Below are 27,456 nucleotides of genomic sequence, written 5' to 3'. Positions count from 1 at the left end.
ATCCAAGGGTTTGGGTCTGTGGTCACCTATGTAAATTGGTGAGGATTTTTACCAAACCTTCCCCAGGAAGTGGGGTGCAAGGATTGGGAGGATTCTGGGGGGAAAGATGTGTCCAAACCACGTTTCCCAGTAAATCCAGATAAAGTTTGGTAGTGGCAGTGGAAATCCAAGGGTAAAATAATTTTGTACCTTGGGGAAGTTTTAACCTAAGCTGGTAAAAGTAAGCTTAGGAGGTTTTCATGCAGGTCCCCACATCTTTACCCTAGAGTTCAGACTGGGGAAGGAACCTTGACAGACACACAGTTAGCTGTAAAATCCCTCTTGGTGTCTGTTCTCTGCTTGCTTTATCTGTAAAGGGTTAACAAGCCCACAGGTAAAAGAAAAGGAGTGGGCACCTGACCAAAAAAGCCAGTGAAAAGGCTAGAACTTTTAAAATTGGGAAAGAAACTTTCCCTTTGTCTGCTGTTCTCAGGGCTGCAGGGACAGAGCAGCAATGCTATAAGCAGGAATGCTGTGTAAGGTTTGAACCTGGTATGAAAAAGTATCTTCCATACCTATGCAAGCAGAGTCAGAATGAGCTCTACCCTGACATCTGGTGGTGAGCTGTGGAAAAGGACTTCAGGGGCTGATCTCGTTTGCATGGGCATACCCACCCTGCCTAGCATGATGGACTGCTTGCCCAAATGGTCACTTTGGCTGCTGTGGGATCCCCAGTCTCTTTGTTATTGGGACAGGAGTAATAAAGGGTTGTAATCTTGGTTATGTGAATCAAGGACAGTAGAACTGTACTTGGTATTTTAGGATGGAGGAACTCGCCCTCAACTAAGTAGCATTCGCTAGGCAAGGGACATGGGTTCCAAAACCCAGTGACTTGAGAGAGGCTGGGGGATAGGTATATGTACCTAGTAGTGTGGGTGTGTCCTAAGGACCCTAAACACTACTTTAATCCCCTCTCCTTGCTCCACTGTGTAATAACAGAGCTAATTTTGGCTCCATTAGGAATTTTGTTACATGCTACAGAGCTGAAATCACTGATACTTGGGTCTAAGCATTAGACCTACTTTGGGCTAGTGGTACACCAGCACTGATGCTCTCTTACTACCACATAAAACTCACTCAGAGCTGAAATCACTAAAAAGAGTTCAAGTTACTGAGAGCTCTGTTGGGTGTGGGGGACAATTTGCTGAGCAGACAGCAGGATGGCTAGTGTGGAGAGTGGCGTGGACAGCTGGGTGGCTGGTGGAGAGGAGCGGTCAGCAGGATGGCTGGAAGAGAGGCACAGCTGGTGGTGAAGACTGCGGCAGAACCCCATGGAGAGACGTGGCACTCGGCCATCGATCTGAGCAGCGGAGCATGTAAGATGCCCCCATACCTCCCTCCCCATACCTCGAGGTGAGCTGTCGCAGGGGGGCGCAAGGAGGGCTGCCTGCACCGCAGCAGGTAACCAGAGAGGGGGCCGCGCAGGGGAACCACTCCCCGCCCCAGCTCACCTCCGCCACCCTCGGCCTGAGTGTGAAGCCACCGCCTGCTTCTCAGCCCTCCCAGGCTTCCCACCAGACAGCTGATTCGCGAGAAGCTGGGGGTGGCGCAGAGAAGCAGAGCGGGGCAGCGCGTTCAGCGGAGGAAGTGGAGTGGAAGTGAGGTGAGCTGGAGCCAGGCGCGGGGTGGGGAGCTGCCAGTGGGTGCTGTGCACCCACCAAATTTTCCCCGTGGGTGCTCCAGCCCCGGAGCACCCAGGGAGTCGTCGCCTAAGGTGCCACTTTTGATGTGATCAGGGGGCAAGCAGCCACTCCCCCTGCTTCCCCCCCTAGCTACGCTCCCCCGCCCCTAGGAGCCAGAGGGACCTGCCAGATGCTTCCTGGGAGCTGCCCCAGGTAAGCACCTCCAGGACTCCCCACCTCGCCCCCCCGGCAAGTCCCTCTGGCTCTTAGGGGTGGGGTGGGCACCCACTATGGTGGCCCACGAGACCCTCCTGCCCAGTTCTGGGGGCAGTCAGGGGACAGGGGAGGGGGTGGATGGGTCAGGGGTCTTGAGGGGGGAGCATCAAGGAATGCGGGGAGTTGGATGGGGCAGAAGTCCCAGGAGGTGGGGGTGGGCAACGACCCCCTCGTGGGGTGAGGAGGGAACCTGTTGTTAAGATTTTGGCAGCTCATCACTGAACGGAACCCCTAGATAGTGAACCCAGCCCTTGTTGCTGCCAAGTCTGACAGGCAGAAGGGTTACACCTAGAAGAAATTATTTAGATAGGGAATGTTTAGATAGATGCAATCAGGTTTCATTTTTATTTTGGCTTGTGGATCTCCTCTGTTCTAATCCCTGATGCTTTTGTTTGCTTGTAATCTTTAAACTGAACACCCAAGAAAACTGGTCTGAGTGCTTAACTTTTGGAATTGCTCTTTTAAAATCTAGCAAAAGCCTAAGTTCCAGATGCATTTTTTTCCTTTTTGCTTTTAATAAAATTTACCTTTTTTAAGAACAGGATTGGATTTTTGGTGTCCTAAGACGTTTGTGCAGGTTGTTTGATTAGGTGGTAGCACAGCTAATTTCCTTTGTTTCTTTCTCAGCTCCTCCCCGAAGGGGCGGTGAAAGGGTTTGAGGGTACCCCACAGGGAGGAATTCCCAAGTGTTCCTTCCTGGGTCCAAAGGGGGTTTTTTTGGGTGGTGGCAGCATTTACCAACCCAATGTCAGAGAAAGCTGTAACCTTGGGAGTTTAATACAAGCCTGGAGTGGCAAGTATTAATTTTTAGAATCCTTGCGGGACCCCATCTTCTGTAGTCAATGACAGAGTGGGGATTTAGCCTTGACACAATCCAACACTGCAGCTCAGTATTTGGTCCTGTTTTTAAATGTAGAAATAGACAACAACCAGCTATATGATCCAAATTTTAATCCAGTAGAACACCCCAAATTGGAAGTTGTTCAAAATCTAGTTACGCATCTGAATGTTGCAGCTTGGGTCCATATCTGATTTTCATAAAGGTAACCAGTGTAGGTCTTTTTTCTGTAGTCTGGTCCCTGCATCTGTTACATATCTTTTTATTTGTATGGAGATCTTCCGTGGGAGATAAGCATGCTGGCTACTAGGACTGTGTACAAGAATATCCCATCCAAAACAAGGCCGCAACTGGCATAAAGCTCTCACACATGGGAGCATTGATTTCAAACTGGTTTGCATTTATGAATAAGTTCAAACAACTTTTATTAGTGTGCAATTTTACACACTCAACAAGGGAAAACCCCCTTCAGTACATGATATGCAGCCATTTTATGGCTTCAACACATGCTCACACCGATGTCTGAGTTCAAACCCTCTGCCGCACTCTCTTTCGGCTTGTTCTAAATTTTCACATGCCAAAATGCGGGAAGTCAATATAACTTCCCCAAGCACCGAGGCTGGATGTTACTAAAATATGACAAATTGCCATTATAGGAAAGGAGTCTTCATGGAAGGTGCCAAAAGGTAGATATGGATTTACAACAAGCTTTTTGGCTGTATCATTGCCCTGGGATATTATATAAGATATAGGAAAATTCAAATAAAGGGAGTATTTTCACAATAAAATATATTTTTTGGAAAAAATAAGAGATGTGGAAAATATCCTTATGTTACCCAATACAGTGGAGAAACTGTCTGAAGATGAATTATCTTTATAGTGTATTAAGATTAACTCCTAAAGTGTAAAAGCTAGTCTCATGAGTAGCCTGTTCCAAAAATTGCAGTACCAGAGGCAGAATTAAATTTTCACCTAACTTTCTCAAAATGTTTTCCATTTCTTTAGCTGACCATATACATCTCACTCCTCTAGAACCTGACCTTTCATATTTGCCCAGGTTTTCCTATTCCTTTGGGGACTCCACATCCCACCAGGCATTCAAACTCAGATGATTTGACCATTCATTTCACATACATTAGAGAGAAGTCCAGTGGTCTGTTACTTTTTAAAATAAAATCTTGGGCCGAGGCATTAGCCTAACCCCAGATGGGACTAGAGGTTAGTACACCACTGTTCCTGCCAGTGTTATCTATCACTCCACATATCTAGTAAATATTTAAAAGCAGAAAAGTAGCCAAAATGAGATTTCAACATAATAAAATTCAACACATTACCTAAATAAATGACTATGATATGCCAATAAAACAGGCATTATAAGTGTTATATCTGTGCTTAGGTGCTGTTTACTCTAGTTCTGACAATGGCATAAGCCACTCCATTTAGGTAGAAGCAGCCGTCTGCCTGAATGATTTCAGGTCCCTCAGTTACATGTTATTTTGTATCTTTTTTTATCCTTGAGTACAAATTTGAAAATCTTAGCACATGCTGTGTTATTACCTTGTAATATAAAATCTTATCTATGCTCTCTTTAATTGTGCCAGCTTATCTCTTTAAGCTGTCAACTTTGCTTAGAAAGTTCTCTCTAAGCTTATTTATCTACCACACTCCTTATTCCTGGGACTAAAGCATTTTATCCAGACCCGATAGAAATCCTTCAATTACTTTATTCATTACCTACCTTCCAAAACAAGCAGAAATAAATTACCAATACTAATAGCAGAATGCATATTTTTCTGTACAAAAGGACATGTTTCTATAAGGTCTAGGCCAGGCCACATTCACTTCAATTAAACCAAAATAATAATAAAATGAGGCTAATTTAATGGTGAGCTAGATTCTGTGCTGTCTTCCTGTCATGACTGGTTCATTTCTTGCTGTCAATTTTAATCTGGTTTTGAGATTAGCCACATCAACCTGAGTTCAGTTTCCTTTCCTTGATTTAAGACAACTCAGTAGGAGAACTTCCAGCCATTCCATCATGTCAGGGCCATTACTAATTTTTTAAAGTGCAATGTTTAGCATTTCCTTACAACCAGGATCTGGTACTAAGATGGAGCTACCTGTAGATTCTGAGTACAGTGGAACCATCACAGGGTAAACATACTGATGTCAATTAACCATTTCTAACCAAAATAATTGACTCTGATTCTTCAATATTCTTCAACACTTTGCACCACACCATAGGGGCATTCTGGGTAGAAAGACAGGTTAGATGCCCATGGGAGACTCTCTCCAGTTTTGGGAGAACCTCTGATGGTACAGAGCCAGTATAGTGGCTCCTACCGTGACACTTCTGCCTATAACCAGCACCGGGGGCACAGTCTGGAAAAAGGTGTGGCAAAGATGGCTGTAGTGGTGTGGCTGGAGTAGCACCCCCTTTTGCACCTTCCCGGTGTCCTGATATAGCCGTGGATCTCTCTGGGAAGTGGGAGAGGAAGTCTCAGTCCTCTGTGTCCACTCGGCCCTCCTACAGTCTTAACTCCTTTGGGATGCTGGAAGGGCTTAGCCCTGAAATGTTCCCAAGAAAAAAGTAAAATCAACTCACTCCTGGGTCATCCCCAATCTCCAAAACAGCTTCTTAGTTGAGCATCACTCTGTCCTGAGGGCTAAGTAGCTGCCTTAGCTATTGGGCCTGTTTCTCCACCCTCAAATCTTCCTTCACAAAGAGAGACAGAGCTCAATCCTGTTTTCTCCCCAATCAGCCCTGAACTGAGCCAGATTCTCTCCTTTTATTCCACCTCCAGGCTCAGCATCAGTTGCAGGCATAGCAGGACAGAGCTAGCAGGGTCCACAGAGTCTCTTTAGCTTCTTCTCTGCTGGTATGGGGCCTCTCTGTTTCATCACAATGACCCTATGTCCTGCTGATCCATCAGCTACCAAAATGGCCCTTTGAGACTGTTGGCAGCAACTGCATCTGAGAGCAGCTTTCAAGTTAAGCCAGAGACTGGACAAGAGACTTGTTCCGCCATGATCCCTCTGAAATGAGCTTTGTATACTCCTCTAATGCTCTGTTTTATGGGGATCTCAACTATACTCAAGGATTAGGGCCATTATTATACTAGTGGTATCTGTATTACCATAGCACCGAGGAGATTTCTCCTTTATCTCCTTTTCCTGTTAAATAGCACTTGCCTGGTTCTATCAGCAAAGGACATATTCTCAGCATCATGAAGGGAATAAAGAAAAAACCCATTGCTGGCCTTTCCCAAGTCCACACAGGCCATTGCAAAATACTCCATTCCATCCCCAACGTTGACCAGGCATGTGTAACTGTAAGTGCTCACAGAGCTGCACAGCTAGCGTTGCTGAAATACTCTCCGGAGGCTGCAAATTCCACTGGCTAAGCACAGGTGCAGAAGAAGCACACAAATTCCTAATCTCACAGCATTGCGCACACGCATGTGTGCACACGCACAACCCCAGCTGCTCCACTTACTGCTGTCTCGCTGAGATGGGGTGAGGAATGGGGCAGGGATCCACTAACCTGCTGGCTCTATAGAGTGTTTTGGAGATTTGATGGAAGAGCTGCTTTTCCTACTGTACTTTTTTCCCTTTTTACCCTACATGTGTCTTCACTCTCCTTCCCATTGGGCAGTGGGAGAGAAGTCAAAATACGAATGTAAAAAGCAGAGACCCAAGGTCAGGAAGCCCACTGGCCCATAAGATAAAGAGGAGACCTCTGGTGAGAACTGCCTTCCTCAGGACTGTGGGTAGGGGTTGCTCCCCAAAGACTTTATTCCTCAGGCAGGTAGAGTAAGGGGATTCCCCAGGCAGAGAAACAAGAGGGTTAGAGAAAGAGGATTAGCCACTCAGATTCAGTAGCGCTGGAACATTTTTAATAGTGGGGGTGCTGAAAGCCAGCCCCCTTACCCCTGTCTATCATTCCCCCAGAGCTGAGGCTGGGAGCAAAGCCCCGGGTGCAGGATCAGCAGCCAAGCCCTGGGCATGCAGGGCAGCAGCGGGGACACCAGGTGCTCTGGGCTGGCAGCCAGGACCCCAGGCAAGTGAGAGTGGGGAGTCCGGGGGTGCTGCAGCACCCCCCCACACCCCTAGCTCCCATACCTATGCTCAGATTCCCATCACAACATGCTGGGATAGAGAAGATTGCTTTCCCTTGCCATGGATCCCCATCATCCTAGTAGTAAGAAGTGGGGAAGGGGACGGCTTCCCAGGTACAATGTCTCCCAGGCTAAGGGAAGGAAAGGGGAATCTAGTGACTCTGGCTGGGTTAAAAGAGTGCCCACCTAAGCTGTCCATCCTTTCTCCCCCTGTCTCATGCCCCAGCTCGCCTCTGTGCTCTGCTTTCACATATTTTCTCTCACTTTGTTTGCAGACACAGAACCTACTAATACATTCACAAGAGAGTCTTCAGAGGAGATGTTGCCTTCCCTTTCTCCAACCTATAAAGTGGGATCAGTCAGAAAACTGAAGTCAAATCACCCCAGCCCTGCCATTGATAAACAGGGACCTGGCAAATTCTGCCCATTGAGGGTAGGCTAGAGACAGAGCTCAGTATAAACACAATGGGGACAGAGGACAGGCCAGCCTATCACAACCGAAACTAACAGGACAGGATGAGGATCACAGACCACAGATGAATCATCCTCTGCATCTGAAGTCTTCAAAGGTAAATTATTGTAGGGAGGGCCTGAGTCCTGGAAGATATGGATGCAGAGATCCATCACCAGAAGGACTGTGTGATCAGGAGCCTGAAAGAATTTTCAGGCTGAGGGAGTTGTGGCTTCAAGCAGTAGGAGGAGCCAAAGGACTCAAAAACATGAAAGACTCAAAAACATGGTGTGGAGTTTGGAGATTTGTGGGTCACAGGGCCTGGGGAGCCTGAATGCATTGAGAGGCTGGGTCGGGGCCTTGGTGGAGAAATGTTCTCATCACTCCCTCCAATCATGCTGTGAGGCTTCTTTGCTTACCAGGTCACCTCTTCACCTCCTTCCCTGAGGCAGCAGGACTAGGGGGGCTGAAGGAACTTGGAGAGAGTACTTTGGAACAAGAAGGAGTCCGTCAGTGCCTCATTAGAAACAGGAACATCAAGGGGGTGCTTCACTGCCTCATATTAGGGCCAGCTACACAGAATTCAGAAATGGAACACCCTGCAGAATCTGACACAGAATCAAGACCACAGAAAGTGGACCAGACCCAGGGCCTCAGTTTTAAACCTCCACTAATTTTTTCTTATGTTTCCAGTTTTTTTAGTCCAGACCTGATTTCTCCCATCCAGATTGGGTGATAAATTACTCTGGTAAGATGGTTCAAATTTCCCAGGTATGTTTGTCATCCCTATGAACTACACAACAGAGTGAACTTGCTAGGCATGTATTTTTTCCAATCAAATGTGTAGACATGGTGGGTTCATTAAAAAATCCAAAATACTATGATGTTGTAATTCAGAGCTGGACTTTATACTTCAAGAACAATCTTAAGACATCACTGAAGAAATACAAGAACTGTAGCTAATGAAAAATGCAAATGCAGTTCATTAAATTTTAGAATTAAGCCTTACACCGAATAATATCCCGTAGCTGTATTCTGCAAATTTGCCCAGGCTTTACAATTTGCTTATAATGGCAATGAAGAAAAATTTATTTTTAATTGTAATACCTTTGGCTAGAAGTGCAAAGCAAGTTATCAACTGCCTTGTAAAGATTTCATTGAGGCATAAATAACCTCAAGCTTGTTGTAAATAATTGTTGTAAATCATGAAAGTGTAAATTAATTTTTGTGAGTAATCCATGTAATTGTTCATGAATTAACTTACCAAAGCAGCGGTATTTAAGTACAGGAGCAGAGAATCTAAGGCTATGTCTACATTTACGATGGCATGTAAAGTACCTACACTGTATGCTCCTCTAGTGTGGGTATAAATAGCAGTATTGGTGAGGCATTGCTTAGGCGAGTAGCGTAAAGACACACCAGTACCTTAGGATATGTACCCAACATGGCTCTCTACACACCCAAGCAGTGCCTCCCGTGTTTACACTGCTGTTTTGAGCAGTGTAATACACCACTGCCTCCCTGCTGCCAAACCTTTCTCCACCACAGGCAAAGACTCTGGCAGCGGGAAGGCAGCAGGCAAAAGCTCCAACAGTGCCGAGCTGCTGAAGCCTTTCCCTGCTGTCTCTCCAGTTCCAGAGCCTTTCACTGCCACATGTAGTTACATACCGCAATGTGGACACAGCATGCTTTTCACTGCACACCACTGCAAGTGTAAACAAGGCCTAAGTGATTATGCCATATAACCCACCACACTTATCGGCCAGAACCTCAGCTGGTGTCAGTTGGAATACTACATTGGTTTCATCGCAGCTAAGCTGATTTACACCAGCTGAGGATGTGGTCCATAGTTTTGCCTGCTGTTTCTTGAAAAATGGGGACAAAGTATCCAGAGGAGGGGAACTGTAATATACAATCACATTTTGGGGGGTGGGGAGAATAATGCTTTATACTTTTCTGAATTCAAGCATTGCACCAAAGTATACACTAAAAACAAAACAAAGACAAAGACCGTTCTTGATCAGTTTTTAGGTTTGTCAAGGTTCCTTCCCCACTCTGAACTCTAGGGTACAGATGTGGGGACCTGCATGAAAGACCCCCTAAGATTATTCTTACCAGCTTAGGTTAAAACTGCCCCAAGGTACAAACTTTGCCTTGTCCTTGAACAGTATACTGCCACCACCAAGCATTTTAAACAAAGAACAGGGAAAGAGACCACTTGGAGACCTCTCCCCCTCAAAATATCCCCTCAAGTCCTACACCCCCTTTCCTGGGGAAGGCTTGATAATAATCCTCACCAATTTGTACAGGTGAACACAGACCCAAACCTGTGGATCTTAAGAACAATAAAAAATCAATTAGGTTCCTAAAAGAAGAATTTTAATTAAAGAAAAGGTAAAAGAATCACCTCTGCAAAATCAGGATGGTAAATACCTTACAGGGTAATCAGATTCAAAATATAGAGAATACCTCTAGGCAAAATCTTAAATTACGAAAAGACACAAAAACAAGAATATACATTCCCTCCAGCACAGCTTATTTTACCAGCCATTAAACAAAAGGAAATCTAATGCATTTTCTAGCTAGATTACTTACTAACTTAACAGGAGTTGGAAGGCTGCATCTGTTTCCCGGCAAAGCAACACACAAACAGATAAACCCTTTGTTCTCCCCCCCTCCAGATTTGAAAGTATCTTGTCCCCTCATTGGTCATTTTGGGTCAGGTGCCAGCGAGGTTACCTTAGCTTCTTAACCCTTTACAGATGAAAGGGTTTTGCCTCTGGCCAGGAGGGATTTTATAGCACTGTATACAGAAAGGTGGTTATCCTTCCCTTTATATTTATGACAAGGTTTTAAAATATAAACTCCTTTTATTGATCCATTACAATGACAATGTTAAATCATGAGTGACTTGGTATCAAAGGACCATATTCTTACCTCAATCAGCTTGTGGAACTCCTACTGACATCTGTGGAGTCTGTCCTTGTGTAGAGGGAAAGAATTGTCCCTCCATTTTTGGTGTATTGCACCTTTAAACAAAGACTCTCTCTCCCTCCTCAAGAAGCAGGTATGAGGCAGTTGCCATATTGTGTTTCACTTTACAGGTGGAATATCAAGGGAATCACTGTGCTTGCTCATTCTCTCTCTGGGTTTTATAGTCAATCTTTTTTGGCTTCATAACTGAAATGAAAGTAATCTAGATTGAAGAAGTGAGTAACCTTTCCTTTTCATAGATAGTATCAGGGGGTATTTATGCAAAGGTGAATGGGAGACAATAATCCTACTGTAAGTGTAACTGTATTTGTAGTTATTTGTGAAAGATAGAAGCACTGATTCCAGGTCAAATTCTGTTTTCATTTACACTAGTGTGAATCCATTACATCAACTTGCATAAGTAATACCAGAGTATGCCCTTCTGAATTCATCCTTAATTGAAGTGAAGTTAATGGATTTGCACTGGGCAGAATTTATCCCACCTTGTTTAGTTATCTTTAACATATAGATTTGTGTGTGTATGTATGTGTATACACAAAAAGTGTGTGTGTATATACATACACAGTGATTCCCTCAATACACACATACACACACACAACATGCATGTCCAGTAACACAAATTCTTTACATCAGAATAATGATTATGGGTGAGACATTTTCTCTGATGTACATCCTATATGCTCTGAATATGAGATTTTCCTCTCAGTCATGCTGGAGAAATTAACCTGATGGAAGTCAATGCCTTGCACCAATGTAACTGGAGGATGTAATAAGGATATACAAGTCAATACAGAATTTGATCCCTTAAGGCACTATAACATTGTAAATTAGGCAATTGCCATAAACTTGACTTTCTAAAGATCTGTTGTGCATTTTCTATTTTTCAATCATTTAACCTTATTTATTAGCTTTATGCTTCAACTGAGAGTTTTAAAGTTTCATTTGTCATCTTTGCCTGACACATAAAGAGAAAAACAAAATAGCTTTTTTGTTCATAAAAAGTACACAGTGCCAGAAATCAGACAGGGAGCTATGATTTAATTTGCATTCAATCTGTGAAAGAAAAGATTTGACAAAAATTAATGGGATGAATTGTAAAACTATTTTATCATTGTAATGCATCTTACAGACACTCTGAGGACTACAGAATTTTTTTGGGACCAATCAGAATCAAAGAAGTTTAGATACCGCTGTACGAATAGTTGCCTGCCTACCCACAAACAAATTCTGTGGTCTTTAATTGAGAAAAAGTCTCAATGATGTCAAATAATTAAGCATCTGTCCTTGTAATGAATTGTGATGACTCGCCCTTTGTTGAATAAATATCTTTGCAGCCTCTCATTTCATTCAGTACTGGAACCACTTACACACCTCTTTCACTCTAATTCTTCTTCTTCTTCATCCTCACCATTTTAATGTATACTGTTCCTTAAATGTATTATGCTTAATATTGCATGGATTCTAAAACACACAAACAAACCAGAGCAAAGTGGCCGGCATATCAGCAGACAATTGCCGTGCAGCAGTGGGGCAAGACCTGGGGAAACAAGAAACTTTTTGGCAACCAGGCCACCAGGAAAATCCGTATTCTAACAAAAATTACTATAGCATCTTTAACATCCATGAATAGCTGGCAAGTTCAATTATCTGAAACACCTCTGCACCATCAACTGCATAGAAGTGAATTTATTTATTTAGAAGGTGAAAAGGGATGAGTCAGCCCTCCTGGAAGTCAAACCTGTGAATTCAGGGAATCTATGTATTTCAGAAATGTTCTTAAACAACTAAATAAGCCTCTCTAATTTCCGGTAAGCATGCATCAATCTAATTATCCCATTCTACTGCGGGGGTGGGGGAGGGTAATTATTTTTAACCATTTTAAATATCTTTGGAACTATTAGATAAAACATTAACTTCTTTAAAAAACATATCAGATGTACAAAGTTACCTTAAGTGGAATACATATTGAACAAATAAATTACATTTTCATCAGCTCATGTAGAGTTGGATCCAATGTTCACTGAAATCAGTGAAAGACTTTCCACCAATTTTAATGAATGTTGGATTAGGTCCACAGTGCAAACATCTGATTTTTGCCAAAACATTTAGAGTGAGGAAGATCAAAGCAGTCCTCATAAAACCTCATCCCTTTTTGATGTGTTTTATTTTCCATAAGCACAGAAACACATCTAGATAAACCAGGAACCCAGTCAAAGTAATGGAAAACTCTCAACTAGTCTTGATCAAATCACTTTTCCTACATGTTTAATTTAAAGACCAGAGTGGTGCTGGTCACAAGGCCACTATACAACTAGAAATATGAGGCTGAAAGAACTGAAACATATGCACTTTCCCCAATGTATCACAGTTACAGAAACATGACAAATGACTTTTTACTGACCCACTGTGAAACCTCAGTGCTCAATATTGTTTAAATGTTTCATTTTCTGTAGGGGGGTGGCCTAGCTATTTCATTATTGGGGGGAGCAAATGAAAAACTCATGGGGAGAAAAAGATAAATGAAAGGTAAAGGATTTCCCAGAGAGAATAGAAATACAATCTGATGTAAAGAACCATCTGTCTCACTTGAACAGAAACCTCAAATAAAATGTTTCTAATGCTGTCCTCCTGCTGCTACTGATTCTGCAGTTCCAAAAAGTGCTGATTGAAGCACAGTAAAAATGTTTAAATTTTAAAAACCATTTCAAAAGGTTTTCGGATCAAGGGAACCCAAAGCCTCTTTTCAAACTTGGCCACCTCAGACAGGTGCCCAAATGCCCATTAGATATTTAGATGAGGAGCTGAGTAGCCACAATCTAGGGTGCTGGGCATCTAATCTGGGCTACTAATTTAGACGGCAGAGTTTTTTGTTTCATAGTCTCTCCCCCAACCAAGCATGAATTCTCCTTGCAATGATCTAATTTTCCTAGTGCACAAATGACTGTAGAAAAGGACCTAGGGGTGACAGTGGACGAGAAGCTGGATATGAGTCAGCAGTGTGCCCTTGTTGCTAAGAAGGCCAATGGCATTTTGGGATGTATAAGTAGGGGCATAGCGAGCAGATCGAGGGACGTGATCGTTCCCCTCTATTCGACATTGGTGAGGCCTCATCTGGAGTACTGTGTCCAGTTTTGGGCCCCAAACTACAAGAAGGATGTGTATAAATTGGAGAGAGTCCAGCGAAGGGCAACAAAAATGATTAGGGGTCTAGAACACATGACTTATGAGGAGAGGCTGAGGGAGCTGGGATTGTTTAGCCTGCAGAAGAGAAGAATGAGGGGGGATTTGATAGCTGCTTTCAACTACCTGAAAGGGGGTTCCAAAGAGGATGGCTCTAGACTGTTCTCAATGGTAGCAGATGAGAGAACGAGGAGTAATGGTCTCAAGTTGCAGTGGGGGAGGTTTAGATTGGATATTAGGAAAAACTTTTTCACTAAGAGGGTGGTGAAACACTGGAATGCGTTACCTAGGGAGGTGGTAGAATCTCCTTCCTTAGAGGTTTTTAAGGTCAGGCTTGACAAAGCCCTGGCTGGGATGATTTAACTGGGAATTGGTCCTGCTTCGAGCAGGGGGTTGGACTAGATGACCTTCAGGGGTCCCTTCCAACCCTGATATTCTATGATTCTATGACCACTGTCCACCCTGTAGTATCAGCAGGATTGAAGGGGTTTAAAAATCACCTTGAGTTGAACAGACTTTTTAACCCCCCCAAAACTATAAAAGAAATGAGAATGCTTTAAAGCCCAGGAAGTGGTCTTTCTTAGCTCAGCTGTCTAGGACCATAGTATGCCTGAATAACTACAAAAATATCTTTTCCCCCCATTTGATGCTTCTATGGTACACTGCGAACCTAAATGGAACGGACTTTTTTTTTTAAATATTCTGTAACCTATAAGTAATTAGATGGTTGGACAGATGAACTGAGCACCCAAAATTGATTGTAAAGTTTTGGAGCTTGGCCTGTGAAGAACACTGGAAAGGAATACAGATCAGTGTTTCTAGTTCTCCATTTACTCATGAGCTAGACAAACTTTCGATCCTTGGGTAGGGACCATCTTGTTCAGTAGTGGGCCTGTTCATCTGTGTGGCTCCTCTGGGTTCCTGTACATCCTAGCAATGCTGCTTCTACAGGAACCGTTGGCAATATCTATTCTAGCCTATATATGTCCTTATATCACCCTCATCACCATAGTATCTGAGTACCTTCCAATAGTGCATTAAGTGACATTACTAACATCTGTCACATGTGGCTTGTTCTCATGCTCGCCCCGCAGGAAGAAGTATGGGGGAAAATAATCGTACCAAAACAAAACTTCCTCCTCTCAACTCATGCAGTATTAGCCACAGAAAGGTTAGAGCAAGACTTAATGCTGTTTCAAGCTGTGTTAACTCCTACTTGGATTTCCATACGGATATCTGCAAAATCAGTGGAGGATGGTACTCTGGAGAGTGGATGAAAGGTGCCATGGAAGTGACATTGCTTCCTCTACCATGCCCTCAAATACATAACTCCCAGATTTTGTCTTTGATAGCCAGAAAAGGGATAGTTTGGCCTCTCAAAGAGAGTCCTGAATTCCTTAAAGACCTAGAATTGTGATGTGAGCCTCTTAAAAAAAAAAGTGTGTGAGCACTTATGTGAGAAAGAAGAACATGAACAATTACACAGCTCATAGCCAGTTTGTATACTCTATTTATATATCCACTTGGGAGGTATTGGGGAGGGTCAGCAGTTTCAGGATGTAAAATAATAGCTTTGGCATAAATTCAGTGTTCTACTGTGACTCAGGCCATGTCTAAACTACAAAAGTACTCCGATTTTACAGAAGTCGATTTTTTGGGAACAGATTGTATAAAGTCGAGTGCATGCATCCACACTAAGCACATTAATTTGGCGGTGTGCATCCAGAGTACCGTGGCAAACATCGACATTCTGAGCGGTGCACTATGGGTAGCTATCCCAAAGTTCCCGCAGTCACCGCTGCCCATTGGAATTCTGGGCTGAGCTCCCAATGCCTGATGGGGCCAAAAATTTGTTGCGGGTGGTTATGGGTAAATGTCGTCAGTCCCTCCATGAAAGCAACAGCAGAAAATCATTTTGCACCCTTTTCCCTGGATTCCCCGAGCAGACGCCATAGCACGGCAAGCATGGAGCCCGTTCAGCTCACTGCAGTAGTTATGACCATTGTAAACACCTCACGCATTATCGTGCAGTTCATGCAGAACCAGCACCTGAAAAACCAGGCGAGGAGTCAACGGCAGCGCGGTGATGAGGACATGAACACAGATTTCTCTAAAACCACGGTCACCAGCAATTTGGAGATCATGGTGTTACTGGGGCAGGCTTATGCCATGGAATGCCGATTCTGGGCCCGGGAAACAAGCACAGAGTGGTGGGACTGCATAGTGTTGCAGGTTTGGGATGCTTCCCAGTGGCTCCGAAACTTTCGCATGCATAAGGGCACTTTCATGGAACTTTGTGACTTGCTTTCCCCTGCCCTGAAGCGCAAGAATACAAAGATGAGAGCATTCCTCACAGTTCAAAAGCGAGTGGAAATAGCCCTGTGGAAGCTTGCAATGCCAGACAGCTACCGGTCAGTCAGTAATCAATTTGGAGTGGGCAAATCTACTGTGGGGGTTGCTGTGATGCAAGTAGCCAACACAATCATTTTGCTGTTGCTATCAAAGGTGGTGACTTGGGAAATGCGCAGGTCATACTAGATGGCTTTGCTGCAATGGGATTCCCTAACTGTGGTGGAGCTATAGACGGAACGCATATCCCTATCTTGGGACCGGACCACCAGGGAAGCCAGTACATAAACCTCAAGGGGTACTTTTCAATGGTACTGCAAGCACTGATGGATCACAAGGGACGTTTCACCAACATCAACGTGGGGTGGCCGGGAAAGGTTCATGACGCTCGCGTCTTCAGGAACTCTGATCTGTTTAAATGGCTGCAGGAAGGGATTTACTTCCCAGACCAGAAAATAACTGTTGGGGATGTTGAAATGCCTGTAGTTATCCTTGGGGACCCAGCCTATCCCTTAATGCCCTGGCTCATGAAGCCGTACACAGGCACCCTGGACAGTACTAAGGAGCTGTTCAACTATAAGCTGAGCAAGTGCAGAATAGTGGTAGAGTGTGCATTTGGACGCTTAAAGGTTTGCTGGCGCAGTTTACTGACTCGCTCAGACCTCAGCAAAACCAATATTCCCATTGTTATTGCTGCTTGCTGTGTGCTCCACAATCTCTGTGAGAGTAAGGGAGAGATGTTTATGGCGGGGTGGGAGGTTGAGGCAAATCACCTGGCCACTGAATACACACAGCCAGACACCAGGGCGGTTAGAAGTGCCCAGCAGGAAGTGATGCGCATCAGAGAAGCTTTGAAAACCAGTTTCATGACTGGCCAGGGTACTGGGTGACAGTTCTGTTTGTTTCTCCTTGATGAAGACCCGCCCCCTTGGTTGCCTCTAAATTCCCTGTAAGCCATTCACCTCCCCCCTTCGATCACAGCTTGCTTGCAAAGGAAATAAAGTCACTATCGTTTAAAAAACATGTATTCTTTATTAATTGATTATAAAAATAGGGCGATAACTCACAAGGTAGCCCGGATGAGGTGTGGGAGGAGGGTAGGAGAGAAGGAAAAGGCCACTTCAAAACTTGTTGAATGACAACCTTCTGTTGCTTGGGCTCTCCACTGGGGTGGAGTGGTTGGGTGCCCGGAGCCTCCCCCTCCCTGCCCCACATTCTTGGGCATCTGGGTGAGGAGGCTATGGAACTTGGGGAGGAGGGAGGGTGGTTAAACAGGGGCTGCAGCGGCAGTCTGTGATCCTGCTGCCATTCATGAACCTCCACCAGATGCCAGAGCACATCCGTTTGATCCTGCAGTAGCCCCAGCATTGCATCATGCCTCCTCTGATCTTCCTGCCGCCACCTCTCCTCACGTTCATCGGCCACTTTCCTGTACTCTGCTATTGTGTCCCTCCACACATTCTGCTGAGCTCTGTCAGTGCTGGACAACTACATGAGTTCAGAGATCATTTCATCGCACGTGTGTTTTTTTCGCCGCCTTATCTGAGATAGCCTTTGCGATGGAGGAGGGAGGCTTGAAAGATTTGCAGCTGCTGGAGGAAAAAAAGGGAGTTAAGTATTTAAAAAGATTCATTTTACAGAACAATGGCTATTCTCTTTCATGGTGAACGACACTATTCACATTACCTAGCACATATGATTTTGGTACAAGGTCTCATTTTGCATCTTATATTGAGTGCCTGCAGCTTTGGTATTAGAGATCACACACGCAGTGCCGGGCAACAGAATTCGGCTTTCAGGCAGCCATGGTAAGCCATAGTCTTTTGGCTTCTGCAACCTTCATAACAGCAGCACCCTCGTCTCCCATACCAAGCAAAGCACGTTGAGTTGGCCATTTAGTGCTGTGGTTTTCCTGTTAACGTGCAGCAGCAGAAACCAAACTAACCCCCCCCTCGCCCATCCAATTCTCTGGGATGATTGCTTTACCCCTCACCCCACTGCGTGGTTGGTATCAGGGAAGATCCCTGCTAGCCAAACGTGAACAGCTCAGTGCCAAAGCCACACGGTAGGTGGGGGGGCAAACTGCGGGGAGGATTTCTTTTCAGCCACAGGCAAACAGCCCTGTAGGAACAGGCACCTCTGAATATCCCCTTAATTAAATTCCCCTATTTCAACCAGGTTACCATGAATGATATCACTCTCCTGAGGATAGCACAGAGAGATAAAGAACGGATGTTGCTTGAATGCCAGCAAACACCGAGACCATACGCTGCCAGGATTTGTCATGCAATGATATCAGATTACTTGCTATTAGCATGGCGTGGTAAAGTGTCCTACCATGGAGGACGGAATAAGGCTGCTCTACTCAGAAACCTTCTGCAAAGGCTTTTAGAATACCTCCAGGAGAGCTTCATGGAGATGTCCCTGGAGGATTTCCGCTCCATCCCCAGACACGTAACAGACTTTTCCAGTAGCAATACTGGCCACGAATGCATCCCAAGTCCTCAGGGCTACTTAATCATTAAAAATGCTTGTTTTTATAATATGTATTGTATTTAAAAAGATACACTCACAAGAGCACCCTTCTTCTGCTTCGTTGGGTTGGGAGGGTATTTCAGTCAGAGTGATAAAAAGATCCTGGCTGTCGGGGAGAATGGTGTGCTGTGTGTTCTCCTCAAGCTCATCCTCCTCCTCCTCATTATCCCCGTCCGCAAAATCCTCAGGCATGGCGGAGAGTACCCCATCATCGGAGTCCATGGACAGGGGTGGGGTAGTGGTGGCCCCCCTCCAGAATTGCATGCAGCTCAGCGTAGAAGCAGCATGCCTGGGGCTCTGTCCCGGAGCATCTGTTTGATTCTTTGGTTTTCTGGTACACTTGTCTGAGCTCCTTAAGTTTCACGCGGCACTGTGTTGCCTCCCTGATGCAGCCTCTGTCCCTCATGGCCTCGGAGATTTTTTGAAATGTTTTGGCATTTCGTCTTTTGGAACGTAGTTCTGATAGCACGGATTCCTCTCCCCATACAGCGATCAGATCCAGTACCTCCTGTTTGGTCCATGCTGGAGCTCTTTTTCGATTCTGGGACTGCTTGGTCACCTCTGCTGATGAGCTCTGTGTGGTCACCTCTGCTGATGAGCTCGCCTGGCCAAACAGGAAATGAGATTCAAAAGTTCCCAGGGCTTTTCCTGTATACCTGGCCAGTGCATCCGAGTTCAGAGTGCTGTCCAGAGCTATCACAATGGTGCACTGTGGGATAGCTCCCGGAGGCCAATACCTTCGAATTGCATCCACACTAACCCTAATTCGAAACGGTGATGTTGATTTCAGCACTAATCCCCTCATCGGGGAGGAGTACAGAAATCAGTTTTAAGAGCCCTTTATGTTGAAAAAAAGGGCTTCGTTGCGTGGATGGGTGCAGGGTTAATTCGATTTAACGCTGCTAAATCCGACATAAACTCGTAGTGTAGACCAGGCCTCAGATAATTCCCATTCCTGCATAGATTTATTTCTACTCTCTGGGAACTGGTGAGTAGTACACAATGGATATCTATCATTTTATCAAGAGCCATCTCTGACCATTTCACAGTGGATTATTCACGAACAATAACACCATGGAAAGCATTAGAATTTGCCATTTTAACTTGAGTTTACTGGGATAACTGGAATGACAAAAACAAGAAACAGTGGGAAACTGCCAAATAGAAAACCTGTGGTACTGCTAAGAAAGCATATTATTTCATAAACAAGGTTAATGTCTTGTCAAATGTCTAGTTGGGAAGATGTATCTAGTGGAGCCCTGCAGGGGTCCGTTCTGGGTGAAGTACTATTCAATATTTTCATTAATGACTTGGATAATGGAGTGGAGAGTATGCTTATAAAATTTGCTGATAATACCAAGCTCGGACGGATTGCGAACACTGTGAAGGATAGGTTTAAAATTCCAAATAACCTTGATAAATTAGAGGATTGGTCAGAAATCAACAAAATGAAATTCAATAAAGACAAGTGCAAAGTACTTTGCTTAGGAAGGAAAAATCAAATGCACAGCTACAAAATCATGCATCCGATGAAGTGAGCTGTAGCTCACGAAAGCTTATGCTCAAATAAATTGGTTAGTCTCTAAGGTGCCACAAGTACTCCTTTTCTTTTTACAAAATCAGGAATTACTGTCTGGGTGGTAGTACTGCTGAAAAGGATCTGGGAGTGAGAGTGGATCACAAATTGACTTTCAGTCATCAATGTAATGCAGCTGGAAAAGGGCTAATATGATTCTTGGGTGTATTAACAAGAGTGTTGCAAGTTGGACACAGGGAATAATTGTCCAATTCTACTTGGCATTGGTGAGGCCTCAATGGAGTACTGGGTCCAATTCTGGGCACCATAATTCAGGAAGGATGTGGACAAATTGAAAAGAATTCAGAGGAGAGCAACAAAAATGATAAAAGGTTTAGAACACCTGACATATGCAGAAAGGTTAGAAAAACTGGACATGTTTAGTCTTGAGAAAAGACTGAGGGGAGACCTGATAACAGCCTTCCAATATGTTAAGGGCTGGTATAAAGAGGATTGTCATCAATTGTTCTCCATGGTGACTGAAGGTAGAACAATAAGTAATGGGCTTAGTCTGCAGCCAGGGAGATTTTGGTTAGATATTAGGAAAAACTTTAAGGATAGATAAGCTCTGGACTAGGCTTCCAAGGGAGGTCCCCATCTTTTGAAGCTTTTAAAAAAAGTTGGACAAATACCTGTCAAGGATGGTCTAGGTTTATTTTGGTTCTGCCACAGTGCAGGGGGCCTGGACTTGATGACTTCTCAAGGTCCCTTCCAGCCCTACATTTCTATGATTCTTGTTAATGTGTCTGCAGCTGCATGCCATGGGCCCTCAATGGAACAGCGTTTCTGGTGTAGAACATCACTTACACCAGGAAAGAAGGAAGGGGACAGAGAATCTTAGATACTTGCATCATTCATATTCAGATTCTTAAATTCAGGTCTTCCAAACATCATTGCAAATTAGGGAACTCCTTCTTACAGCTGACCAGAGAGTAACAATTCCATTTCACAGCAACTTTCAAGGTTTAGAATTTTGTTTTCATTCCACACTGGGGAGAAAAAAAAAGAACAAACCTTTGAACAAAAATGGAATGTTTCTTTGTTCTATAGCCTGGTGGTTGGGATGTGGGGGGCCCAGGTTCAAGAGTTTTTCATCCCAGATAATGCCAAATCAGGCAGAGCAGAAACTTGAACTTAGGTCCTCCATGCGAGTGCCCTGACCACCAGCCGACAGTGTCTCTTTCTTGCTCATACAAAGCTTCTTGGTGAAATGTTCATCAAAACAGATATGCCGCTACGAAACATTTCAACTTTGACAAAACAGAATATTTCAGCAATAACAGTTTCTACCTCTCTAGTTCTACCAGACTTCTGGGTTTGTTCTGCACCCATCACTTCCACATAAGATAGACTGGCAATGCAAAGACTTAATGGACTTTTGTAATTTCTGGCTCATCCTCCTTGTCAAGTTATAGAAAAATCTGCTTTTTATCTGGTCTAATTTTACCAGCCATTTATTTCGTTGAATGACTCTTCAAATTATGGAACAGGTGGAAAAGAGTGGACTGGGCAGTTTTCTATGTGACCTTCATAAATTTTAATACCTTAGTTCAGTCCCCTGGCATCACACACCTCTCCAGGTTAAATATTTAGTTTTTGAAATCTCTTGCTCTTTCAGCATTTTATCCACAAAATGTATGTAGACAAATAGACCAAACATTTTGAACAAAAATCCTACCTAATGCATAGCAAATGACAATCTTATCACTGATAAACCAGGGTAGTAATCCCACCTTGGCTGATATGAGTCACAAGAGTCCCACCAGTGCAATTTATATTAGAACAATTTCACAAGTACATAGAGATTATTAATTAGTCACAAAAATTACAGCAAAAAGAATTTCTAAAAGGGACACTTAATATACCAATATCAAATTGGATGTATAACTAGGAGACATGGATCATATCAGGTATTAGAAAGGCCAAAACAACATAATTTATTTATTGCTAGCTACTGAGTCTGCTATGAAAAGTGATATTAACAAACATACAAGTATCACTTTTCACAGCAGACTTACTCAGCCCTGCAAGTCTGGGGACAAATTAAGCCCTGGATGGGAGATCGACGGAGGCAGCAGAAGCCGGGACAATGTGGGGGAAGGTTGGCTGGGGAGGCAGCGGGGGGCTGGCACGTGAAGCCCTGTGGGGGACGGAACTGAAAGCCGCGTGGCCGAAGCCTGGGGCCGGAGCCCAAAGCCCCACACCCAGAGCCTGCCTCCCTGGCACCCTGGGCTGAAGCCCAAAGCCTGAGCCCCACCACCCCTAGAAAGATGGGGAACTCACCGGCTGCCTGCTCCTCCAGCATAGTTCCTCAGGTGTCTCCAGAGGGATGTAGGGCCCAACCCAACCCTAAGCCCCAGCAAAACCAAGGCTGTGCATCCAGGAGCACCAGGGAGGGAGAGGGGCCACTGTGGCCGCATTTGAGAAACGCTGGAAATGTCACAGTGTCTGTCTTTGCCTAGAGTGTTTGACATTTTGAAAGAATGTCGATTACAAACCAGATGTTTTTAAAAAGGGAAAAATTGATGCCATTCTATTACAGGGCTGACCTGATAAGGAACAAAGGACTCTGGGCTTTTCTCCACATCTATTTTCTGGGAAGCCGGCTGGATTCTTGCACATTCTCTCCTCTAGAACCCCTGGGTGCAATTATGCAGTCTGCATTAACTTATGATAGCTTGTCCCACTGCACTGCAGAACTCACTTTAGCTTGGTTTCCCATGGGAAACCTAGATACGTGGGGTAGTAATAATGGGTGAGACTGGACACAGGGCAAAGGGGACAAGCAAAATAAGGGTATGTGGGGATGGAGGTGGGAAATAGAGACCTTGGAATTCCACAAGCGAAAAAATCCCTCGCCACAACAGAAGAGCTCCTAGGATACTGTGGGAGATGTTTCCTTCCCTCTCCTCAGGCTTTTCCTGTATAGGGGGAAAAGTGGGGTCCTTTGTGAGAAATTTACAATAAGAAAATATTAATTGTTGAGTATTTTAGTTTATCCAGAAAATTTGCACACAGGTGATTACAACTCTACTACTAATCAGGAGGTCACATAGTGAGGAAAGAAAATAAATGTTTTCGTGGGCCATGTAAAGTGTAGGTATTTACCAGTTCTGGGGAGTCCTCAGAGGATGATTCTAACCAATTTCATCTGGACGGATGTTATGCTTTATTGTACATATTGGACTGGAAGTGTAAGTGAGATAGAATGAAAATTCCTTGAAGAAGAGGCCCCAATTACCAAGGGTGGTTTTAGCCAATATTAACAAGGAAAGGAATTCACAGACTAGGGACTTCTGTTACATAGGTCCTATAAACATAGGTGCTGGAACTAGGGGTGCTGGAGATGCTGCTGCATCCCTGGCTTGAAGTGGTTTCCATCAAATCCAGGGTTTGCAGTTTGGTCCAATGACTCTCAGCACCCCCACTATACAAATTGTTCCAGCACCCCAACAACCAAATTGTTTATTGGTTGAATAAATAAGGTATAAAAGGCAAGTCTCTTTGAAGGTTCATTGCTAGTGCCTGCCTACCCAATCTGGAGCCAGCCAACAAGGGTGTGAGTGTCCCGGGCCTAGTTTTGTTGTAAGTATCTGATCTCTTCTTTTGACTGCATGTCACTCTATGGGTATGATGATTGCCTAGACATTTAAGGCATATTTGGAGCAGCAATATAAAGGCCATCTGGTCCTTAGATTTAATAAGGGAATTTATGGTTGAATTGGTGTCATGGTGGTATCCTGTACTAATAATAATATTTCCAACGGGTCTGGATTATAACCACAGATAATTTAAAATTTGCACTACATGAAACCCCAACCCAAGCATTCTCAGGCATGGCTGCCATGACGGTTACTTTATACTAGCCTAAAACATATCCCCAGGGTGGGCTGGTCCTTAGCGTCTCATTCCATCATTTGGGACCTGACATCCTCTGATCTACTCCCCTCTCTTTTAGATATGGGCTGGGTAATGAGCAAGTTGCACCAACGAATCAGCAAAATCCATATAACACTTTCTCAGCAGGATGCACACTTGCTAACAGGGTGAGGTCTTGCATACAAACACTGCCAACCTTTTGAGAGCTTCAGAGGAAGAGTGTAAATTATTATTATTAAAGGTGTCTGAAAAACAGTTTGGATAAATGTTGCATCTTACCAGTATTCTTAGCAGAAAGAATAGACATGTTAAAAATGAATGTTTCACCCTGACTCCTACGGTGTTTGTGCTCCAATGATTTTATCCCTGAAAACAGAACACAGAATGTTGGAAAAAACTGTAACCATCAAACTGCCTATGAAATTACTACATGCCCTCTTTAAAATTGATTTCTGATTGGAGAATAAATTGCCAAAAAAACTGCTCAGATTAAAATAGAAAAAATGATCATCTATATTAGTGGACATTGTTAACGTGTCCATTTATTAGAAAAGACAAGTTAAATGAAATAAAAATGGTTTGCCCTTAGGTGAAAATTAAACTGAACGTTTGGGAGGAATAGAATAAAGAGGGGTGATTTTTTTTCTCTCCCGAGATCAATTGATTTTTCTGCGGACCCACGGTACAAGCCAGGTTGTGCAGTAAAGATCAACTGTGGCTGCAGGGAGGACTCAAATGGATAGATAAATTAATTCACAAAGAAAACTTGAAGTTGTTCAATCAAGTCCAAGCAGAGCCTAAAACTGTTCTTCACTTCTAAGGCAATATAACCCAAATTTAAATACTCATGCACAATCACTTAAACAATTTGATTTATTTTAAAGAAGAATGCAGAAAAATAATATCTGGTATGTCATCATGACAACTAGAAAGTCAGATAGACATTTTACTATTTGTGTAAACAAGGAGAAGAAAATGGACTATAGAAGAAAAGGAACTTATTCAAATATACAGTGAACATACTGTAAGAATACTTCTTTTCATGGATAGAATTTCATTGGGGAATATTAAAGAAGGCAGATAGCAAAATGTTTCCAAAAAGTCATGACATGACTGGACAGATCCTTACTCAAGTAAGAAGTCCCTACTCACACAGCTAGTCTGATTGATTTGAGTGGGAATGTCTGTAGGAGTGAGAATTTCCAGGATCAGGCCCATATACTGAGACAGTGGACCAGATTCTCAGCTGTCCAGAGTTGGGATTCAGCACAAATGAGGAGAGCCTAGGGAGAAAAAGTGAATGTAAGCCACCTTTCTGTGCCACAGACCTTGGTCCTAAGGGCTATTTTAAATTAAATGAGCTGAGTCCAGGGGTCAGGCAGAACGCCATGTGTTCTGCCCTGTACTCTCCTGTCCCCAGCATACAGTTACGGGGAGAGATGGGAGAAGTCAGAGCCATAGAGCTGGCATGGTCACCTGGGGATACCTCTTTCATACAGAAATCTTTTTTAGCTATTTTACACAACATAGCCACATGCCAGCAGAGCGGAGAAGGACACATCATGAAGAAGAAATATGCCACGGTCATGCAGGCCCCAGTCGTGCAATAGGATCCATCTGGGAACCCCATTGATTTCCACTGGAAATTTCACAACATAATTTTTTGCACTGAATGAAACATTTCAGATTTCTTCATCTTTGGATAAAAGAATGGAACTTTGACTAAAATGCTAAGTTTCAGAATTTCAAATTTCAAAAATGTAAAAATCTTTTTTAAAAAATGGTCCTATTTGTGAGTGTTTGTCTTCAAAACTTCAATACTTTTGTGAATATGAATCACTACAAGTATGAAAACATCCGTTTTGGAGGTTCTCAAACCTCATTGTGAATATTTAACAATCTCTTCATTACAATTATGCAGACAGTATAGTAAAACATTAAAAAGAAAGTAATAATGATTTTTCTTCTTCTTTGTAATACTTTAAAAAAAATCACTGAAAGTGGCCATAATCTGGTTTTGGATTTGTTTGCATAACTGCCATTAAAGTGAAATGGGACTCCCATGAGTGTGTGCATCAGAAGCCAGAATATGGCCCAGTATTCACATTGGTGTCTAACCCCACAATGGTCTCTTCTTCTGGGAAAGTGGGAATTTAAAAGGAGACCTTTGGAGTGTTCAAAGCTGTGGTATTTTCTGTACATGTTTAGCTGGTGATATTTAAAGGTATGACAACAAAGAAGAGCCCTTTTTACATTTTTGATGCATATAAGGTTGAATGGCACATCCTCCTTAAAACTTTAAAAATAGAAAGAGATCTAGCTTGCCAGCTGGGTTTCAGTTACTGACAAATGCAAGATAATGTACATTGGAAAGGAATAAAATTTGAATTGCTCACACACACCACAGGGCTCTAAATTAAATGTAACCACTCAGGAAGAGAACTGAGGGATCATGTGTACATCTCGATCAAAATCTCCGCTTGGTGTTCAGCAGTGGTCAAAAAAGCAAACAAAATGTGGGGATGTATAAAGAATGGGTCGGAAGTTGACCTGTGCAAAAAAAATTTTAGAAGTAGAGTTTATTTGTCAAAAAATGCTGTTTCAGTCAATCCAAAAATATTCATGAATTTGGCCTGATTAGTTTTGACTGGGAACAATGTTTTCAGGGCCAGCTTCAGAAAACATTTGCCCTGAGATGTGGTAGATCCAGATTTGAATCCTTACTTGGGAGCAAGGATTTGAATTCAAATCCCCCTTGAACTCAAATTCCCAACTGAGCATCCTAACCACCAGGCTATAAAATCTTTGCTATACCTGCATCAGTGTAAGGATTTGAATCCACATCTCTCACCTCCCAGGAGATCGGTTTAATCACCAGGCCATAGAGTCAGGTCAGTCTCACTCTTTGCCCCAAAAAATATTTAAGTATTTGTACAAAGTGGAACAGCTTCAACAGGAGAGATTGAGAGCAACACACTCCAGAATAGCCCATAGCCTGACGGTATCCATCTCACTGCCTCTGTACAGCATGCAAGCCAAGCACCAATCAAGGTTTAAAAGTAGATTAGATATTTATAGGGATACCAAGGACATCCAAAGTTACATTAAATTGGCAAAAAATATAAAAGGGATATGTTCTGGATATGATCCAAACACTAACTCCTTGGGAACCTTGGGAAGAAGTTTCCCTGAGGGACAGGTTATTTCATAATTGCCCACTTAGATTTTGGGGGGTTTTTTTGCACCTTCCTTTGAAGAAACTGATACTGGCCACTCTCAGAAACAGGCTACTGGACTATATGAATGATTGGTCAAATTCAGTATGGCAATTTTTATGTTCTTATCTCTGTTTTTATAATATCCGGAGTATTGACAACATACTAAGAAATATTTCTCATGGAAATAAACACCCTCCATCCACATGACTTATTTCAGTGTTACTGGTGATACAAAAATTAAGATTAATCACTGCTTATCTTCATATCTATATTTCTAATACAAAATAGAGTTGTCTGCAAGTCTCCATATATCTGTCACGCCTCATTGATCTAAATTATACCAGAGGAAAGCTTTCCCCAGGTTTTTCATATAATTATATA

General features: G+C 43.3%; 1 long non-coding RNA gene across 6 annotated transcripts in view; it reads right to left on the bottom strand.

Annotated features, from left to right (window-relative positions):
• Positions 1 to 27,456, bottom strand: part of LOC125630318 (uncharacterized) — a 138,891-nt gene that overhangs the window by 13,646 nt on the left and 97,789 nt on the right. For 4 of the 6 annotated variants that reach the window (XR_012666507.1, XR_012666510.1, XR_007354626.2 and 1 more), the window contains 2 exons: positions 20,828 to 20,967; positions 10,282 to 10,524 (listed from right to left, as the gene is read on the bottom strand). This is a non-coding gene — a long non-coding RNA (uncharacterized LOC125630318). Of the gene's footprint in view, positions 1 to 10,281; positions 10,525 to 20,610; positions 20,968 to 22,805; positions 22,900 to 24,136; positions 24,689 to 27,456 lie in introns of those variants that run through there. The other 2 variants (XR_012666509.1, XR_012666506.1) reach the window with 2 other exon arrangements.

This window comes from Caretta caretta, chromosome 1 (genome assembly GCF_965140235.1).
Source record: "Caretta caretta isolate rCarCar2 chromosome 1, rCarCar1.hap1, whole genome shotgun sequence".
Taxonomy (NCBI): domain Eukaryota; kingdom Metazoa; phylum Chordata; order Testudines; family Cheloniidae; genus Caretta; species Caretta caretta.
Note: the sequence above shows the minus strand (reverse complement) of the source record. Positions and strands in the feature narration are given on the sequence as shown.